This window comes from Giraffa tippelskirchi, chromosome 7 (genome assembly GCF_054371585.1).
Source record: "Giraffa tippelskirchi isolate mGirTip1 chromosome 7, T2T-mGirTip1v1.2.pri, whole genome shotgun sequence".
NCBI classification, from domain to species: Eukaryota; Metazoa; Chordata; class Mammalia; order Artiodactyla; family Giraffidae; genus Giraffa; species Giraffa tippelskirchi.
In genome coordinates, this window is record NC_137281.1 from 80,059,696 (window position 1) to 80,081,369 (window position 21,674).

At 48.1% G+C, this 21,674-nt stretch overlaps 1 long non-coding RNA gene across 1 annotated transcript in view; it reads left to right on the top strand.

Moving 5' to 3' along the window:
* LOC145514301 (uncharacterized) overlaps window positions 1-21,674 on the top strand; it is a 103,043-nt gene that overhangs the window by 24,726 nt on the left and 56,643 nt on the right. The window contains exons 2-3 of the long non-coding RNA XR_014060027.1: window positions 8,994-9,103; window positions 20,516-20,643. This is a non-coding gene — a long non-coding RNA (uncharacterized LOC145514301). The remainder of the gene's footprint in view (window positions 1-8,993; window positions 9,104-20,515; window positions 20,644-21,674) is intronic.

The following is a 21,674-nucleotide window of genomic DNA, read 5'->3' on the forward strand; positions in this document are numbered from 1 at the left end:
TATCCATGGAGAAAAGACAGATAAAGGAGTGGGTCCAGATCATTACAGATTTCTTACTTCACTGGGAGGGACAGGATCACTGAGAACAAGAAACGTGAGCACCTCCACCCCTCATCACCAAGCTAGCAAGCAATGAAAAACCAATGTCAACAGTAAATTGCTGGAGGAAAGACATTCTGAGATGAAGCACAAAGGGAAGACCTAAAGCAACAATGTCCATTCTTATTGTTCTCTTCAATATTATAATGGTGGTTTCAGACAACACAAGGCAAGATAAGATAAACAAAGGCCCATGGATTCAGTTTAGTCACTCAGTCATGTCCGACTCTGCGACTCCATGGACTGCAGCACGCCAAGCTTCCCTGTCCATCACCAACTCCCAGAGCTTGCTCAAACTCATGTTCATAGAGTTGGTGAGACCATCCAGCCACCTTATCCTTGGTCGTCCCCTTCTCCTCCTGCCTTCAATCTTGCCCAGCATCAGGGTCTTCTATAATGAGTCAATTCTTCGCATCAGGTGGCCAAAGTATTGGCGTTTCAGCTTCAACATCAGGGCTTCCAATGAATATTCAGGACTGATTTCCTTTAGGATGGACTGGTTGGATCTCCTTGCAGTCCAAGGGACTCTCAAGAGTCTTCTCCAACACCACAGTTCAAAAGCATCAATTCTTCGGCGCTCAGCTTTCTTAATAGTTCAACTCTCACATCCATAAATGACTACTGGCCTGTGGATTAGAAAGGGAAAAATAGCAATATTCACATATGATAAGATTGTCTTTATAGAAAATTCCCACCAAATCTACAGAAAAGCTACTAGTACCAATATGTAAGATCACAGGATATAGGATCACTGTACCAAAAAAAATTATCCTAATACTGTATACTAGCAATAACATGGAGAAGGAAATGGCAACCCACTCCAGTATTCTTGCCTGGAGAATCCCAGGGACGACGGAGCCTGGTGGGCTGCCGTCTATGGGGTCGCACAGAGTTGGACACGACTGAAGTGACTTAGCCGCGGCAGCAGCAATAACATTTGGAAATTGAAGTACATTTTTAAAAAGCACTCTCGACAACAGCACCAAAAACCATGAAATACTAGTTGCAAGACATATAGGCTGAAAACTACAATCCCGCAGGACGTTTTCCATAGAAATGAACAAGTTGATTCTAAAATTTATACAGAAAAAAAGAACTAGAAAAGCAAAAACAATTTTGAAAAAGGACAAAGTTGAAAGATTTGTACTACCTGTTTTCAAAACTTATTATATAGCTAAGTAGGAAAGAAAAGAGAGGGTATAAAACTGATGTTTATTAGCTTTTCTTTCCTGTGAGATCATATGAAATAGCTTTGGGAACCTAAGACACGGGAGAACTTGCCGAGGGATTGGACAGGTGCCCTTGGCAGGTGGGGACCTTGGATGGGGAAACATGGGTGAGTGATACACAGATCTGAGCTCTGAATGACATGGTGTCACCAATACTGGCCTCCTGTCATGAGAGCAGGGGCTGCTGCGTCTTCCTGTTTGTGGGTCCTGTAAGACCCAGCTAAATGCTAAGTCCATAGTGCGTATTTGTGGTTATAGATAAAGGGGAAATATGTATTAATACATGCATACTTTGTGTGTGTGCTGATCATCTTTTGGAGGACCATTTCTCTGTTGCTTTTCCTTCAGCCTAGATAGTAGGAGAAGGCAATGGCAACCTACTCCAGTACTCTTGCCTGGAAAATCCCATGGACGAAGGAGCCTGGTAGGCTGCAGTTCGTGGGGTCTCGAAGAGTCGGACACGACTGAGTGACTTCACTTTCACTTTTCAGTTTCATGCATTGGAGAAGGAAATGGCAACCCACTCCAGTTGGAGCCTGGTGGGCTGCCATCTATGGGGTCGCACAGAGTCAGACACGACTGAAGGGACTTAGCAGCAGCAGCAGCAGATAGTAGAGAACTGACCCAGTAGAATGGATCATCGAGTATGTGTAGGTTCTCTGTGACTGGCCAGAGCAAGAAGCTGCTGACTTCAGGGAGGAGGAATGCAGCCTGTCTGAAAAGTGCATGATTATGGATGGAAGGGAAAATACTGCATTTTTTCCTAGCAGAGAGCTGCCAGGAGTGAGCACATGTGTGTCTGTGTGTGGTGGGGGTGGGATTGGGTGGTAGGGGGGTGGATTGTGTGTGTGTAGTTGTAGGAACCCAGGAGAATGACATTTCAGTAGCTGAGCTCCAAGTCAACTCCCAAGAAACTTTTAAATTCAAAGACACTGGGTCTCACTTCCTGCCATATTTCTACTCACTGGCTGGCTGGCTGGCTCTCAGGTATTAGGGCAGAGTAGGCAGTGCTGTTAGGGCTTCTCTTTCTAGTGTCCTTGCCAGGTGCCCTGCTTTTTGCAGAGGCCACCTGAAGCTCCTTTTAGTTTGTGGTTCTGCCGTTCTCAAGGGCCAGCCACCATCTTGAAGCTGAAGTTGACTGTTCATCATGCCTCAGCAGTGGGAAGGGTAGAAGATGTACCTTTCCCTGTTAAGGGCAGATGAAAGCCATGCCCATCACAAGTGCTTACACCTGTGAAGCCAGATTTCAGTGCTGTGGTCCCACCTGGCTACAAGGCAGACTGGGAAAGGGTAGCCCCAGGAAACAAGGAGAGAGCTGTTAACTTAGAAACTGATGCTTCCAAGCTGGAGCTTGGAAACAAGGTAGAACCAGCAATGAATAGGCAGGATTTTAGGCAAAGCAGAATTCACCTTCGTGCGTGGGGAAGGTGAGGTAGGACTGAGCTCTCATAGAGAAGGAGGCAGGCCTTCCAGGTGAGTAAGAAGAAGGACCCGGCTTGGAGGCGGCCTAAGTTATTAGGAAGAACTTCTAAGGTGGCAGTGATGGTCATGGTGCAGCAGAACAAGCCCTGGCATTGGAGCCAGATGGTCCTGAGTTCAAATCCTGACTCTGTGATCAAGTGTGGGCTGCTGTGGGGGCGGCCGGCAGTGTCACCGGGGGCCTTCCTTCTTCTGGGAGGAAGAAGGTCAGGAGGTTTTCTCCAAATGCCCACCTCAGAGTGGGGAAGCGGAGCTCAAATGAGCAAGACTCCTGCCTCTAAAGAAACTTCTTTTGAACAGTTACTTTTCCCACTGTTCTCTGTTTTTTGGCTGGTCTCCTTTTCTTAACCCTTTTTTCTACCTCTCCTCTCTTGACCTTCTCCTGGTCCCCTCCCAGACAGGGCCTGACTCTGCTGCTCCTGAGTCTGCTCAGCCAGCCCCCTCCACCCGGAGGTCCTGTTCCCCTTGTCCCACCTGAACAATACTCTCCTTTCAGATACCACCTCCTCCTCTCCCTCTTAGGGCCAGGGTTGGTCTGGGAGCACGTTGTCCTGGGTGACAAGTGTATGGACCTGATCTTACAACTGCTTCCCAGACTCAGTGCTGCCCCTCTGCCTGGAGTTCAAGACCTTCTGTGATCTGTCTCAGACCTTATTCCCACTCAAACTGCCCTCGATGCCCTCAGAGCATTCACAGCCTAATAGGAGAGGGAATACTTGAGCCAACTCCTGTCCAATAAAAATATATAGTTTAAGCCACAAGTATCATTTTAACTGCTTTATAGCCAAATTATAAAAGTCAAATGAAGCAGGTAGAATTAAGTTTAAAAATGTGTTTTCTTTAACCCATTAATGAGATTTTATATTCTCTTTCCTCTACCATATCTTTGGGATCTCATATGCATTTTACACTAACAGCACCTCTTAGTTCGGACTGGCCATATTTTACGTTCTCAATAGCCGCACATGGCAGGTGGCCCCTATGTTGGACAGCTCAGGCCTAACTTAACCCTGACTCCTGATTCTTAACCCAAAACTGCATACGTAACTACAAGGTAAGGGTAATAGAAGGCCCTATTGGAGGTTAAACTTATGGAGCTTCTTCTTTTTTGCGTTGATTTCTCAGAGAAGAGGGAAGTGTCACCTTTGCCAAGGGGAGTCACACTTGTTGGAAGCTCCATGTGCATCTGAGTCCTGCACCCTGGGAGGAACAACAAAAACTCATCCAGCAAGTGGGGGATGGTCAGCACTGTGTGTGAGAAGGTCAAAGAGGAGAAGCTATGACGTGGGTCCCCAGAAGAGAACCAAGTGGCTTCACTAGGGGAGGGAGTTTCTGTGGGCCATTCATGACCCAGGAGAACAGGGCTGTGGGCTCTTGGCAGAACTCAGCTTTGAACCAAGTTCTGCCTCCCTGTGGAGTCCCGGCTGAGGGCAGCAACTTCCTGTGATGGGCAGCAGGGAATGGTTCTAGAAGAGTGTGTGAGCTCTTTTCTGCTCCTGTCAGCATCTCTTTCCACTTTTTTCTCTGTCCCCTCCCTGTCCTGGCTCCAGAGTAAAGGTGAGTGCCCCACTGAAAAAGCCTGTTTCTGGGATCAACATGTACACACTGCTATATTTAAAACGGATAACCAACAAAGCCCTACTGTATAGCACAGGGAACTCTGCTCAGTGTTATGTGGCAGCCTGGATGGGAGAGGAGTTTGGGGGAGAGTGGATACATGTATATGTATGGCCGAGTCCCCTTGCTGTCCACCTGAAACTATCACAATGATGTTAATTGGCTATATTCCAATATAAAATTAAAAGTTAAAAAAAAAAAGTGAAGAAGAAGCTTGTTTCTCCTTGAATACCCAGACTCTGGTTGGCTCTGGACGATATCCCTCAAGTAGTGCTGGCAGATGCTAGATTCCCTCCACCTGAAGGCCTGACCTCACCTGAGTGCATCCCCGCTTGTCCATGTCTTATGACTGGGTGGGCAGCCCCGCCTACCTCTCTGCGGCTTCAAACACCAGCCCCTTCCACTCAGAGTCACTCAAAATGTGTGTGAGTGTGTGAAGGGGGACTCTGAGACTGAGGGTGGCACTGGGATCTGTCTGGGGTGCAGGGTCGATGGCTGGGATCTCCAGGACGGGTCTGGTATAAAGGGTCATTCATTCCTGACAGGTGTGTGTGGGGTGCGGGGCCTGGCCAGGGCCAGCCAGAGCTTTCAGCAGGATTTAATCAGGGCTGAGTGGGGCCCCCTGAAAGCTGGGATTGTGTTCTATCAGAGGTCACTGTTTCTGGAGCCCTGTGGGGATACAGAAAGACCATAGAGCAAGAGGGCACCTGGGTGACCAGCTGCTCAGGGTGCAGCCTGCTCAGGTACGAGGGCCTGGTGGAAGGAGGAAATGGGTTTGGATGAGGGTCAGTCTATGGGAATTAGCACATTTGTAACTCAGAAGCTTGCTGAGCCTGACACAGGCTCTTGGCTGATCAGTGCCCTAGTGGGTATTCCAACCCCTGGACAGTGATGCAACTGTATCTACTCAGTTTTTCTATCCTTCCTTCGGGGCTTTGTTTGGTGGAGTTTGGGGACTGGAGGGGAGGATTTCAGGGTGTGAGTTGAGCAATGTGGCTGGAGTAAGTCTCAGGCTAGCAATTCAGTGAACATCAGAGATAGAAATGTGTTTTTCTCTGATTCTACTTACTCTCCATTGGAAGCCCTCCATGGGGAGTGGATGTAGGGGAGGGGAGTGGTAAAAACTGGTTCTCAGGTGGTTTGAGTTCTTCCCTTTCTCCCCAAGGGAGAGTCTCACGTCCATCAAGCAGCAATCTCCTGACTTTGGTGCCTCTGTTGGGGCTAGAGAAACATTCTGCTGATTCTGAGAGTTTGCTGGGGCCTGGAAATTTCTGTGAGGTGCTCACAGCTCTGTCTGACATGCTCCCCTAGAAATCCCCCTGCTTGAGGGGTTCCCCTTAGTGCCCAGATGCTTAGCAGCTTCCTAGGACATCTTGGATCTCATCATTTGTTTCCATTGTTTTTCTTCTCTCTGGCCCTGGGGCTGGGGCCTGGGTGGGCAGCGAGGGAGGTTATCCTCTGGACTCCTGGGAGCTGCCCACCAGCGCTGCTCCACTGACAAGGTAAGGTAGCATGTTCTGAGGCTCCTTGAGGGTCGGTGTGGCCTTTATTCTCTTTCTTATGGAACAGGTCACACACTGCTCTGATGTCACTAGTTAACTGCGTCCCCCAGGCTCTGGGGGTTGGTGGCCCAGCTCTGCTCTGGAAGTCCTGATCAGGACAGGGAAGAAGGGCCGGCTGGCTGCCCTGAAAGGGAAGGGTAGTCCTGGTTTGCCCAGACTGGAGGGGGCGGTCACTGGGATGAAGGACTCTCGGTTTTAAAACGGGGACAGTCCTGGGTAAACCGAGATGAGCTGTCACCCTTTTCCCCTCTGCTCTCACTCATTCCCTCTCTCTCCCTTCCCTTCCCTCAGCCTGGTATTACTGGCAGGAGGTTTGGTGTAAGGTGGACAGGGTGAAAGGGCCCTTCATTTCTGTGCTCTATGCTTGGGACAGGGTGCCAGGCAGACAGGACTTGGAAGTTGATTTGGGGGGATAAGACTGCTGGGTGAGGCCAGCTCCAGTCCTCCCCACCCCGAGTAAAAGAGTAAAGTTTGTTTTCGGTACCTCCTGCCCCCATGCTTGGAGCCTGCCATGCCTGGCTTCCATGGAAGGTGGTCCTAGGGGCTTATGATCAACAGGACCTATCCTTTCTGACTCAACCCATGAGTCCAACCCGCCTCACTGCCTGAAGCAAACTGAGGCCCACAGACGGAGTGCAGATTGTCCAAGGGAACACGACAAGTGATGATCACCCAGCAGGCGTTAGATGCCTGGTCTCCTGGCTCCTCAACAGGGTGTCTTGCCCCTTCTCAGGGTCCCTCATATTACTAAGTGCTCTTCATGTGCAGTGTCTCCTCCTCCCAGCTCCTCTTACCCAGCACCCCTCAGCTTCCTGAACTAGCAGCACTTGGCCCCTCAGACTTGGTGGGACCCCACAAACACGGAGGGGGTAGTGATCAGCTGTGGCTCACCTCTGAACTGCTGGAGGCACTCTGTGGGTCGTGGTGTCCCAGAGTCAGGGAGCTGGGGAGTGGCTGGGGAACTTGAGGGTATGTGTAGAGCCTGGGTTCCTAATGGGTGTGGGGCTTGAATCCGAGTTATTTTGTTTAGTGGGGTCGCTAAACAACTAAACATTTTGTTTAGTGCGGTCGCTAGGCGCCACAGAGGTTCTCAGACTTTAACACCTAAGACTTTCAATAATAATAGCAATGACAGTAGTAGTAGTAAGGAACGATTTCATCTGTTGGGTGCTGACTCCTCCGGGCTCTGTTCTGAGTGCTTCTGGTGTATTTAACCCGAACAACAGTCCTGTGGGGCAGGAAGTAGTGTTCTGAACATCTGTGTTTTGACTGTGTGCAGACTTTCTCTAGTTGTGGTGAGTGGGGGCTCCTCTTTTTGGTGTGAGGGCTTCTCATTACGGTGGCTTCTCTTGTTGAGGAACACAGGCTCTAGATGCACGGGCCTAGTTGCTCTCTGGCATGTGGAATCCTCCCAGCCCAGGGATTGAACTCAAGGATGACCATTTTATAGCTGAGAAAACCTGGCAGAATGGGGTCAACATTATTACATGGTCACCCCCCTGAAATCAGGGCAAATAAGGTCCTATTGTCAGGAAACTGAAATAGCTTGAAAGATTTTCTCCTAAAATTTAGAGCAGAGTAACAGCCATTTTAGAGCATTGTAATTCCCATCTTTGACAATTTGAATTTAAAAACAGGTTTTTAAACAACAACTCTTCTCCACTAAATCTTAATTAAATGCCAGGGGAAGTGATGGCTCAGTATTTCCTGGGACGCTTGGATGAATTGCCCCCAGGGGGCACTCATGCACCGCCTGGGCTGGTCTGCAGGCCCCTCAAGTAGTGATTCTCCTAAGGAGTGGGAGAATGCTTGGGGGGCCACTGAATTCAGCTCCAAAGTGTGATTCCCCACCCCATTAAGGGAGGCTCCCTGGGAGGGTCTACCACTGCCAGGCGTGGTGAAGGATGGGCTTAAGGAATTTGTGTGCAAAATGATATGAGGGGATAAATAGAATACAGTAAGTCCCCTGCATAGAACAACTTCTATTCTGAGAGCGGGTTCATAAGTCCAATTTGTAAGTCCAGCAAAATTAGCCTAGGTATCCAACTAGCACAATCAGATATATATTATCGTATAGTATTGTAATAGGTTTATAATACTTTTTACACAAATAATATGTACTTAAAAAACAAACATAAAAAATAAAAGTTTTAATATGACAGTACAGTACCTTGAAAAATACAGTAGTACAGTACAACAGCTGACATACGGGGGATGGCATACATGTTTGCATCTTTGAAAGTTTGCAACTTGAGGGTTCATGTGTAGGGGATATATATATATATATAGACCCTGATGCTGGGAAAGATTGAGGGCAGGTGGAGAAGGGGACGACAGAGGATGAGATGGTTGGATGACATCACCGACTCAATGGACATAGGTTTGGGTGGACTCTGGGAGTTGGTGATGGACAGGGAGGCCTGGCGTGCTGTGGTTCATGGCATCGCAAAGAGTCGGACGCGACTGAACTCACTGATATATATATTCTTAGAGGGTTCAAGGTTTCTATTAAGTATCACAAAAAAGGCTGGTACCCCCTCATAGTTAGAAACTCTGCTCTGGGCACCAGAGTCCCAGGACAGGGTGCTAACTCCTGAACCAGGGCTGGTCCCTCTGGCATCCTCTAGACAGGGCAGGCAATGTGAATTTCTCTGAGCACCTTGAGAAAAAGCCGATGGAACCCCCCACTCTCCTCCCCTAAAGTGAAAGCTTGCATAAGATGCACCCTGTTCCTGTTGCTTCGCCCAGCCTGCCCCTGCCCATGGGGTATCCAGACCCTGATCTGGAGGAAGGAGAAAGTCCAGTCCAGATGCTTACTTGCCCGGCATCTTCACCTTCTTTGGCCTCAGTTTCCTCACTTGTAGAATGGGGATATGAGTATCTGCTTGGTAAGGTGGTTCTGAGAATCAAAGGAGAGGATTCTCATGGGTTGGGGGCTATTACCCCTGCAGGGCTGGCACTGGGGAAACTTTGGGGCCATTCTCAACTGATGCTTCCTTTCCTCCAGGGACAAGGCCCGCTGGCCTGTACAGCATGGACATGGGCAGAACGGTTTTTCCTAACCAGGCCTTCTGGGTTGCAGCAGGACGGCATGTGTCTGCTCCTCAAATGAAACAGGTAGGTATTGGGATTAAGCGAGAATGTCAGCTCCACCTGAGTAGGAGTTTGGTTTGTTTTGTCCACTGCTGTCTCCTCAGGGTCTCGAACATTATCTGGCAAATAGCAAGTATTCAGTAAGTATTTGTTGAATGACAGATGGGGCCATGGGGAGGGGGCAGCCAGGCATGATCCAGAAAAGTGTGGGTAGAGGCTGTATGTAACATTTTCTCACTCAAAGGCCCAGTTTCAGCTCGGCCACCCACTTTCTGGGTGACCCTGGGCAAACCCCCTCTCCTCTATGGACCTGTTTTCCTCTCTATAGAATGAAGGGATTGGCCGAGGGGGTCTCCAGGCTCTGTCTGGCTCTGATGCCCTGTGCATTGGCAGAAAACAACCTGCTGTGTCTTGAAGGCAGGATTTGATAGAGGGCAGAGGGACCTCAAGGGGCTGCTCTCCCCTGGGGTAGCGACAAGAGGGTACTCATCCTATGGTGAAATCAGATCTAGGGCTCTGCAGATGGGGCCCATGGGCAACTTTCTGCTGCCACCCACAGGAGCACGTGTTCCCGTTCCTGTCCCCAGCCCTTCCTGCTGCAGGACGCTTCCCCTGCTCAGCAAAAGGAGGAGCTACAGGCACTCCTTTCTCAGTTTGTGGATAAAAGTCAAGACTCCCTGCTGCCCTGCTCGAAGCTCTGAATCTGTCTCTGGCTGGGACCCTCCTCTACCCCTTGAGCCCTTCACAGCCCCTGGACCCTGGGAAGACAGGGGGTAGACACCATGGAGCTTTTATGTAGCTCCATGCTATCATAAGCCATTAAGCACTACATCTGCTGCTACTTTCCCTTTGTCTTCTCCCCTGAATTTCTTCTGGGAGTGAGCTAATAGTTACTTTTAGTTATAGCCTGATACAAAGACATATCTAGGCAGACTTCCTTGGTGATTCAATGGATAAGACTCAGCCCTTCCACTGCAAGGGGACTGGGTTTGATCCCCTGGCCAGGGAACTAAGATGCCATGTATCGCCATATGTGGGTGCCGTATGTGGGTGTGGCAAACCCCCCAAAAAACAGACATGTCTAGGAATATAATTAGTGTTTTATTATCTAATTTAAACAATGAATTTCATTAGCAACAGAGCATGTATTTTGTTGTACTGGTGGCCAGTGGACTATTAAAATGAGATTCCTTGTGTCCTTGTGCGAAGTTCCAATGTGTTGTCCCCACCAGCCCCAGAACTGCACTGCCTTTAGCAACCCCTGAATTCATAGGAAGCACAATCCAATTGCATTGAAAAGTACTTATAACCAAAGTAGTAGGTGCTTTTAGGTGAACATCACAGAATTATAGGAGATCTTTTTTTTTTTAAGTGAAATCTGTCCTCTTCCCTCTTACTGTCTAATACTAGCAGCTGAGAGTATCATTCCGGACATTTCTGTGCATATGTCAACTATGCACATGAACATTTGTAGAATTTTTTTGTACAAGTAAAACCATAATCTATGTACTGTTCTGCAATACGTAGACCCTTCCAAGCAGGAGCATGTGAGACTTTGTCATTGTTTGCATGACCACATTAATGGACATTTGGGCCCTTTCCAGTTTTCCATTATTGCAAACAGTGCTGATATGACCCTTTGTACCTAATCTTTGTGCAGGTGTATGAATTTATCTGCAAGGTACCTTTCTAGAAGTGGAATTTACTGAGTGAAGAATATACAAAGTGAAATTTTTGTACATTTACTTGTTCACAAATATAATGTGTGTGTAATTGCTTATTTCCCCACAATATGGGGAGGACCTCTTTCCGATCTTTATTTATCTGATTGTTGAGAGTTGTATCCCAGTGTTTAAAATTTGCTTTTTTTCAACAGTAAGTGAATTTGGACATATCCTCTAATATTTATGGGTATTTTATACTTTTCCTGATATTCATTGCCCACTTTTAAGTTGTCTGTTTCTTATTGATTGTAAAAATGCTTTACATATGAACAATATCATCAAAAGAAACTTTGACATGTTATAATTACTGGAAAATATTTTTTCCTTAATTTGTTTATGTTTTATTGGTTTAGGTCCAACATCTATATAGTAACAGGTATCAGTATCCCTTTCATGGACTCCTGGTGTCTTGCCAAGCTGCATATTTAATACTATAATCCCAGTGTCTGAGAAGATCCTGAATCCACATTTTGAGATTGAGGGGAGAAAGAGTTTTTCCATTTGCAGTTGAAAAGTGAGGGCTTGTCCTTTGCTAGGTCTGACATTTGGAGGGAGATAAAGTAGCCGAGAGACAGCTTGCTGTGTTGGAGAGCCATCCTAGACCTTAGTGCTCCTTCTAGCTGTCCTGTCCTCCCTCAGCCTCAGTTTTCCTAGATGCAAAACAAGGAGGGTTAAATCAGTTGGACTCCAAGATCACTTCCTGTTGGGAATTCCCTGGTGGTCCAGTGGTTAGGACTCTGTGCTTTGACTGCCGAGGGCCAGGTTCAATCCCTGGCATGGCCAAAAAAAAAAATCACTTCCTGGTTTAATATTTGATGATCTGTTCATACATGATTTGACCTCAGACAGGTTGCTGTCCCACTTGGAATCTATTTCTGGTCCTCCATAAAAGGCAGCAGTAGGACAGGGTAATGAGTAAGGTCCTTTCCAGGGCCAAGGACTCCATGGCCTTCACTTGTAGAGCTCCAACCTTCACTGTGCCTCAGTGGCACCTAGGAGCAGTCAAAAACATGGATGCCCAGCCCCACCCTGCCCCAGGAAAATTAAATTGGAACTCCTCGAGGTGGGATTTTGATAGCTTTTAATGTTCCCAGCTGACCAATGCTCCGTATGCCTGGGGTTTCCCTGAGATTCTGCATTTCCACTGAGCTCCAGGTGATGCCGATGCTCTGGTAAGGCGGGCAGCACCAGCATCCCTGGGAAGCTGCTTAGCAATGCAGAGTCTCATACCTATTCCCTTTGGCTTCCCCAAGTGCTTCTGCATTGATTATGTGAGTATACTTATTTTCAAAAACAGGGTTTTGGAGGTTATATTGTTGTATTTGCATTTTGATAATTCATTGAACTATACACTTATGATCTTGCCTTTATGACATTACAAGGAGAAAGGACAGGGCAGAAGTAGGTCATCCTAAAGCCCAAAAAGAATCAGGAGCCCTGATGCAGCCGTACTTCGCAGTATGGGCAGCACACATAGGGCATAATTATTTGGAAGTTGAGAGGATAATGCCGTTGGGTGCTTTTGCTCTCTTTCTTTCCTTTCTCATTCATTTCATTTTTGAAGTATTGTTGATGTACAACATTATATAAGTAACTGTTCAGTCAACAAGTCATGTCTGACTCTTTGTGACCCCATGGACTGCAGCATGCCAGGCTTCCCTGTCCCTCACCACCTCCTGGAGTTTACTCAAGTTCATGTCCATTGCATTGGTGATGCCACCCAACGATCTCAACCTCTGTCACCACCTTCTCCTTTTGCTTTCAATTTTTCTCAGCATTAGGTTCTTTTTCAATGAGTTGGCTCTTTGCATCTGGTGGCCAAAGTATTAGAGCTTTAGCTTCAGCATCAGTCCTTCCAATGAGTATTCAAGGTTGATTTCCTTTAAGATTGACTGGTTTGATCTCCTTGTGGTCCAAGGGACTCTCAAGAGTCCTCCAGCATCACAGTTCAAAAGCATCAGTTCTTAGGTACTCTGCCTTCTTTATGGTCCAGCTCTCACGATGGTACGTGACTACTGGAAAGACCATAGCCTTTACTATATGGACCTTTGTTGACAAAGTGATGTCTTTTCTTTTTAACACACTGTCTAGGTTTGTCATAGCTTTCCTGCCAAGAAGTAATCATCTTTTAATTTCATGGCTACAGTCACCATCCACAGTGACTTATGTAAGTTATAGGTGTATAATAAAGTGATTTATAATTTCTAAAGGTTATAGTCCATTGAGTTATTATAAAATGTTGGCTATATTCCCCACGCTTTACAATATATCCTTGTTGCTTATTTTATACGTAATAGTTTGTACCTCTTAATTCCTTGCCCCAAATCACCCCATGCCCTTCTCTTTCGCTTTTTTTTTTCTTTTATTTTTGTCATGCCACTTGACCTGTGGGATCTTAGTTCCCTGACTAGGGACTGAACCCTGGCCCTTGGCAGTGAAACTATGGAACCCTAACCACTGGACCAGTAGGGAATTTCCAGCTTTTGCTCTCTTTCCAACACAGAAGAAGGGAGTGAAGGGACCCCACTCAACTACTAAAGAGTACCCTGGGCCTATGGGTATTTAAAGTGAATCTTGGGTGAGCCTCAGTTTCCTCATCTGTACAATGGGGCTAGTGATGCCTCCTTCTCTGAGTTATTCAGTTTTAAGTCAAATGACACTCCAAAAGCAGTTGGCCTGGCACATAGTAGGTGCTCAAGTCAATCCAGTCCAGCCCTCAGTGGGGGCTTACTATGAAACAGATAATGGCCAGATCTTGGTGATGAGTCATTCATTACCCTTCGTGGAGTCAGATGGACCTGGTTTGCCCCTCACTATTGTAGGAGCTTAGATGAGTCATTTCATCTCCCTGCACTTCGGTTTGCTTGTTCGTCAGTGCAGACAGTCAAGCCACTTTGGCAGGGTTGTTGTAAGGATTAAATGAGGTCACACGTGTGAAGCGTGGAGGCCTGTGCCAGGCCTGGAGCCAGCCTGAGTTCAGGCTGTGGGTAGCCACCTCCTCCCACTCTGGGGGAGTCCTGGCTTCAGAGAACAGTGTCCCCTTTGACTCTGTCGGCCACCGCGGTCACTATACCACAATCACAGAGTGCCAGAGAGCAAACAGCTCCTGTCAGGCCTGGCCTTTTTCTCGGCTGCTGCTGCCCTGGCCTGCCAGGTTTGGGTTGGCGGGCAGGCCGAGTGGCTTGGCTTTGATGTGAGCTGTGCTGAAGCTGGGAAATGGGGGCGCGGGGATCCCAGCCTGCCTCATTGACTCAGGGCCAGCTCCTAGTCTTTTCCCCAGAGCCTGGAAGAACCCTGCTTGGGGGCAGTGGAGGGAGGCAACTTGGCACCAGGGGGTCCTCACACCTTCCCTAAGACATGGGTATCTATTTTATAGATGGGGAAACCGAGGGGATTACACCCCAGCTCTGGTGACCACCAAGGTGCCTGGGTGGACAGGAGTGCCTCCTGATTTGCTGTAGATCTGAAGGTCCAGCCCATTTCTTAAGAGTGGCCTGGTCTCCAGGAGACACCCCCTGCCCCATTTAAATGAGTACGTCAGGCCCCACAAACAGGTTTCCTGGGCATCTGATTCATGCCTGGCCCTGAGGCTGGCCAAGGGAGCAAGGAGGATGCACCAGACATAGCCTGTCTCAGGCACAGGTTTGAACCCCAGCTCTGCCACTGGCCAGCTCCAGGGACAAGCCCCTCTGGGCCTCAGTTCCATCATCTGTAAAATAGGATGTAGGGAAAATTGAAGTACTGTGTGTGAAAAGTGATTTTTAAAACTGTACTGTTTATGCAAGAGAGGGATTATTAACATTCCTGAGCTAAAACCCCAGTCTCTGTCACTGAAGAAAAGCTCAGGAGAGAATGGATAAAGGGCTTTGGCAGGTCACACAGAAGGGATGTACTTCTAGTCAAGAGCCTGGAAGGGGCAGAAGGTTACTCATTTTTCAGAGGAGGAAAAAAGGGCCCTAGAGAAGGGTTTTGCCCAAAGACTGGAGAACCAGGAATTGACCCCAGCTCTTGGTGGGAGTCCCTAGTCTGGACTGCTGTGCAACCCTGGGAGACTGCAATAACCTCTCTGGGCCTCAGTTTCCCCTGTGCCAATCACACAGAGGGACTGCTGGGAGTGTTTTTCTTCTAAAGCATTTGTGCATCATCTGGCTTCTCTGACTGCTCTGGACAAGGTGGTCCCAGGTCCTTAGGAGGTGAGGACGGCAGTGAGAACCCCAGTGGACCATCCCAGGGTGGGACCCAAGGCAAGGAGAGAAGTCCAGGTTGCAGGCATGCAGGCCTGAGGTGGGCAGGAGGAGGAAGAGGAGGAGGGAGGGGACTGTTGCCAGCCAGGAAATGTCTGCTGGCTGGCATCAGGCATGCTTGAGCTAGCATGCTTCCTGTAAGCAGTGCACACGAGCCTAGTGACCTCACCCCTCAGACATTCTGGGACAGCACCCCCAGTCCAAAGAAGCTGTCCCATTGTCCCATGGAACAGCAAACGGGTGGCAACGCCGACCTCTCGGCATCCAAACAACGTCCATTCATTCATCAGTGTTTACCAAGCACCCATTCTGGGAAGGCACCGTGCCAGACACCGGCACGCAGAGACTTGGGAGCCAGGGCAGTGGGCTCACATTTTCCAGCTGGGCCCCCTATACCTGGAATGGGCACCAATCTCCTTGCATGCTCTTTGGATTGGGACTCTGAGGTCATCATTGATGAGTAAGATCCTGGAGAGTGTGTCAACCTTGGGGGCAGCAGGAAGATGACCCGTGAACATTGATTTGGCCTCAGTGGTAGCTGAGCACTGCCTGGAGGCAGGGTCTGCATCTATTATCTCATTTACTTGCCCAACACTGAATAGGCCATCATCCTCATTTACAGAGATATAGCCTCAGGTGAGTGACCTTGCTTCAGGTCACACAGTTCATGATGGTTTCAGCCAGGATTCAGATCTGGTTCTTTCCTGGGCACCAAGCCCTCAGATTCTGAAACTAGTACCCCTGAACCCCTAATCTCAGTTTGGACCCTCAGTTGGAAACCACTCATTAGCCTAGTGGCTTCAGGCAAGTTGCTTAGGCTCTCTGAGCCTCCGTTTTCTCATTTGTCAAGTGGGGCTGAGGGGGATTAATTCTTAGGATGGCTGTGAAGTTTAATTGGGACAGTGGATGTAAAAAACAAAAACAAAAACAAAAAAAACTTGTTCACTGGCTGAGGCAAGTGGCTTTAGGAGACCTCATCATTCAGGGGTTTCACCTCCCAGAATTCTCTGGCCACAGAGGACTTGGAAAACTCCCAACCCCTTCCTCTGCCTCCAGGTCTAATCGCTCTGAGTCATCAGCCAAAATTGACGGCGTACATCCCAGTTTGCTCGATGTATGGGCAGGGACAGAGAGGGAGGAATGAGAGGAGAAGGTACAGATGAAAAACAGGACACTGTGGCTCTGTCCCCTCCCTCTCCTCCCTCAGGAATTTGAGGATCTTGGGGGGTGAGGAAGGATCGTTCTATATGAAATAATTAGACCAGTACAAGCCACCATAACGACCTTTTCTGCTCCCATTCCATTTATGAAGATATCTCATGTCTTCAGTCATTTCACAGAGGCTCTGAATAGCTAATATTATCCCCATTTTGCAGATGAGCAAATGAGGAAACTGACACTTGGGTAGGTTTACTTGAGGCCCCTGAGTTAGTAGGCAAGTGGGATTTTAGTCTGTGCTAGTAACCCTGACTCCTCTGTGGAGACTTCCAGAGCCAGGCAAGGGAGGGGGAAGGTCCTCAACAGAGAAAAGCAGAAAGTCTTGCTTTTTATAGCTGTGCAGAACTCTTGCAAAAGTCTTGAGGCAGGTGAAATAGAAGCCACCAGAATAAAAAATCCTGCAGATGTTTGTCCCTATCCTGCACCCTCCAGAAAGGCCTACATCCCATCTACCCTAAAACCCTAAAAACCTCTGGCTGAAGTTCTCACAGCCTCGCTTGGGCTGATAATCTGGCTTTTCCATGGAACTCACCAACCTGGGGCTCTCTACAGGTGCTGGGGTCCTGACGAGGGTCTTGGCTGCCACCACTAGCTTGATGACCTTGAGCCCATCACACCTCTCCAAGCCTCAGTTTTGCCATCTGTTGAACAGGTTTATTAATGAATGTTGTAATTGGAAGATTGCAGTGGGCACAACCTGGAATGGCTGGCACAGCAAGCTTCTAAAGTTGACTTCCATTCTTCCTCCTCTCTGGGGACTTATCCCTTCCCTTTTTCTTCTGCTGAAAAATGGCATCAGATAAAGGGGAGGCAGTTCGATTCCTTAAGAAGAATCCTAAGCATTAGCTGCCAATAGCTGAGCTTAAAACCCATCTCTAGGGAATTCCCTGGTGGTCCAGTGGTTAAGACTCCATGCTTCCCGTGGAGGTGGCACGAGTTTGATGCCTGGTTGGGGAACTAAGGTCCCACAAGCAGCCTGGCCAAACAAAACAAACAATCAAAACCTGTCTCTCCTTTGTACCAGCCCTGATCAAGTACATTGCTTCTCTGAGCTGCAGTTTGCTCATCTGTAAAATGGGGATATAAGGTCAACCATCCAGAGGGAACTCCCTTCTTTCACCTGGAGGTGGAGAAGGTATGCTTAACTGAGAAGAATGCCTCAAAGTTGGGGACATCTCAGGAGTGGGGAAGATGTTTCTGAGTGAGGTTTGGAGGAGGGTTTCTAGCACTTTCTGAAATCAAATCCTTTACATTATAAGTTACTCAGATATAAAACCTGGTTCAGATATTCATAAAGAGAAACCAGTTTCTCCAAGGAGTATGGCTCCCAGGGCAAGAATACTAAGGCAGGATGGGGACAGAGGACCCAAAAGAGGAGTGGGTTGGAACTTGGGCTCCTTCTAGTTTGCCTGCCTCAGTTTAATGTAGGTCAATGCAACGAAAATTTTTGAGCTTCTACTGTGCTCAGGAACCATACAAGGCACTTTTTAGGATGAGGGGGATCATGAAGGAGACATTAACTCTGTCTGCCCTTAAGAATCAAAAGAAGTAATGATGATATGAATAGGATATTTCCATGTAACCCTAATAGGCACCTTGCACAGAACCTGGTACATGTGAGTGCATGCTCAGTCACTTCAGCTCTGTCTGACTCTTTGCAATCCTATGGACTATAGTCCACCGGGCTCCTCTGTCCACGGGATTCTCCAGGCAAGAGCACTGGAATAAGTTGCCATGATTTCCCAACCCAGGGATAGAACCTGTATCTCTTGCATCTCCTGCATTGCTAGTGGATTCTTTACCCACTGAGGCACCTGGGAAGCCCCACAGTAGGTGCTGAATATGTGTTAATTGAAGGTAACAAAACTACAAACTATGATGGGGGGGCGCAGACCCTGAGTGAGGTGATTTCCCAGAGGAGGGGTCATTTATATTGGGCTTTGACGGCAGCCTAAGAGTCCTCTTCTCCATTTGTCCACTGATCCTCCATCAAGACTGATGAAGACCCCAGCAGAGCAGAACCCTAACTTCTCCTCACTCCTGCCCACCAGCCCTCATCTGAACTCTGAGGAGTCTCCGGATGTGAGGAGGAAGTGGCCGGGCTGCGGAAGGCAGGCTCATTTCCAGTGCGGGGCCGGGCCGCCAGCCCCAGGTCCTGTTTACACAGCAAGGCGGACAGGCCGACAAGACTTGGCGGCAAATGCGCTTCTGCCTCTGAGAACAGAAGGGTCTGGCAGATCCTGGCCAGGCCAGGCGCGGAGTGGCCTGTGCCAAGGGGAAAGTCAAATGTAAAGAGTGTTTCCTCCTGGCCAGGCGGCCCCAGACTTTTGTCTCCAGTCTGCAGGCAGTTCCTCCAGTGATTCATAATCAGCGGGAACTTATAAATAAACCCCACCTCGACCTCGCACCACAGCCTGGCTGGGACCTGGGCGGGAGCGAGGTGGTGGGGGCTGAGAAACTGGGAGGCCGAGGAGAGGCCCTGAGAAGGCTTGGGGGACTGGGGTGATGCTGGCCACTCAGCAGGGGTACCTCTGACTTCCTATGGAGGGATTGCATGGGTGTTACCAGCAGTCATATCCCCGACGAGGCCTTGGGCATGAAGCAAGGAACGCTGAGAGGCTGGAATTTTCATCTGCTTCCCAGGAGGGTGGTAGATGAGACTAGGTGGAATTTTGAAATAACTGGCTTTTAAAACCTTTTGGGGGATATAATTTCAAATTCATGAAAAAGTTGCAAAAAAACCTGTATAACTTATAGCCAGGTTCATCAATTGTTTATATTCTGTTCCATTTTGCTTCATCATTCTTTTTCTCCTATCTTTTCTTTTCTGGAACCAACTAAAAATAGGCTTCCAATTATGGAAAACAGTATAAGGTTTCTCAAAGAAACTAAAAATAGAACTACTATATGACCCAGCAATTTCACTCTTGGATATATAGCTGATGAAAACAAAAGCACTTGAAAAGATACGTGTACTCCAATATTCATTTTTTTTGTTCATTCTAAGTCTCTTCATTTGTGTCCAACTCTTTGCGACCCTATGGACCGTAGCCTGGTAGCCCGGTAGGCTCCTTAGTCCATGGGATTCTCCAGGCAAGAATCCTGGAGTGGGTTGCCGTGCCCTTATCCACAAGGCCAATGTTCATAGCAGCATTATTTACAACAGCCAAGGTATGGAAGCACCCTCAGTGTCCATCAACAGAGTAATGGATAAAAAAGATGTGAAAATAAAAAAGATGTGGTACATATATACAATGAAATAGTACTCAGCCATAAAAAGAATGAAAGGTTTATACTTGCAGCAACATGGATGGACCTAGAAGGTAATATGCTAAGTGAAATAAGTCAGACAGAGAAAGACAAATACTGTATGATATGATATGTGAAATCTAAAAAATACAACGAATGAATATAACAAAAAAGCAGACTCACAGATATGGAGAACAAACCAACAGTTATCAGTGGCTGGGGGCACAATATAGGGGTGGGGGAATAGGAGGTACAAACTATATTGTATGTAAGATAGGCTCAAGGATATATTGTACAACATGGCAAATACAGCCAGCATTTTGTAAATGGAGCATAACCTTTAAAAATTATATAAAGATAGTAAAAATAGGCTTCTAGCATCACACCTCTGTGCCCCGTTTGCCTTCACTGTGCATTTCCTGACACAGCTATTGTTTGGAATTCTGATCAACCATTTACTAATGTATTCCAGGGCAAGATGTTCAGGTCTTGTGTCCTCTGTGAAGCGGGGCTACAAGGACCCCTTACCAAGGAGAGGGTGAGGAGAAGTAACAGTGGAAATATCTATCAGAACAGTAAAGATAGGCACAGCTCATTATTTTGTGCAAAGTAACTTGCATACATTATGTGATTTGACCTGCACAGACGAAACAGGCTCAGAGACAGTATATAATTTGTCCAAGGTCACACAGCAGGCTAGGCTTTGATGTATACAGTAAGCCCTGAGCTAATCCTGGGGCCTGTCCTCATCCTTATTTGCTGCATGATTGTGATCAAGGGTTGGGTTCCTAGGCCTCTGTTTCCCCTTGTGATATGGGCACTGGTATCTCCGGGATGCTGGGTGGGGAGGGAATGCAAGATGATTCTGTACGCAGCCCAGTTCTCCAGTTTCTTGGAAGAAACACTTCCTGTGGCGTGGAAGCTGCTCCAGCAGTCAAACCAGCTTCTCTGAATTCTTCAGGTCGCCTTATGATCCAGGCTTAAACAAATCTCTCTTGCAGATTGTCTCTGGAAACTGGGAAATCTGACCAGAAGGCCCTTAGCCTCCCAGGCTCTGTAGCTTCTGCAGTGATGAGGTCTGGCCACCAGATGGCTCCACAGAGGCCACTGCGCTCTCAGGGAAGAGGAGGTAGGTGTTCGTCCAGGGGTGGTTTTAATGTGACTACTCCCCTTGGGAGTGAGAGCAACCACACTGCCTTCCCTTTGGCTTTGGGTTGCAGAGAAACAGGAGAGGAGCAAGTCTCCACGGTCACTTGGCTTGCACTCTCTGCTTCACAGGGTTGTTACCTTGTTGAGCATGGCCCTAGACTGGAACAGTTGCTGGATTTCTCTAGAGCTCAGTTTCCACATTTGCAGAAAGGGGCAAGTCCCTTCTGCCTGGCTTTCTTCACGGGGTCTGGATGGCAGGTCAAACACCGAGCCTCCATTCCCACATCTGAAATTGGTAGAATAGTAGAGGTTGTTGTGTGTCATCATGAGGATGAAGAGCTGCCCACATGAAGAGATCTGAGGGTTAAGCCTGCAGCCACCTACAAGTGAGCTCTGGGATCTTCCTTCAGCTTCCAGAACAGCTTCCTTTATAAACTGTAGTGCAGGACTTCAGAGTGGGAGGCCTCAGGGCTCATTTCACCTGTACCTTCCATTCCTCAGACAGAGGAAAGTCCAGAGAGCAACAGTGGACTTGCCCATGGTCTTACCACCCCATCTGACCACACTGGAGACCACACCCACTAACCCTGGGTCAGGGGACAGCTTGCATTAACTCTTCTCTCCTCTCTGCCCAGAGACCCAGCAGAGAGACCCAGAGTTGGGAAGGGCTGGTACAGCTGAGACAGGAATGGGCACAGAGTGGGCCACCATGAGCTGAAGACCGGGCTGCAAAAGAGCTCAGTTTAGAACCCCAGGTACCTCCCTTCTCCTGAGGGACAGCCAGCGCCCCTGCCCCCACCAAGGTCTTCCATGGAAAGCCCCTGGGGGCTCACCTGCCCAGACCCTGGGAGGGGGAGTGGATTTTTTTTTGAGCTTTGAACACTCTACAGGGAACTTGCTGGATTTCTATTCCTACAGTGTATCTACGCTTTTATTTATGAAACAAGGCTTCTGTTCTCGGTTAATTAGTGGGCTCCTATAAACCCTCTCCCCCAGCTCAGGATGTGGAGG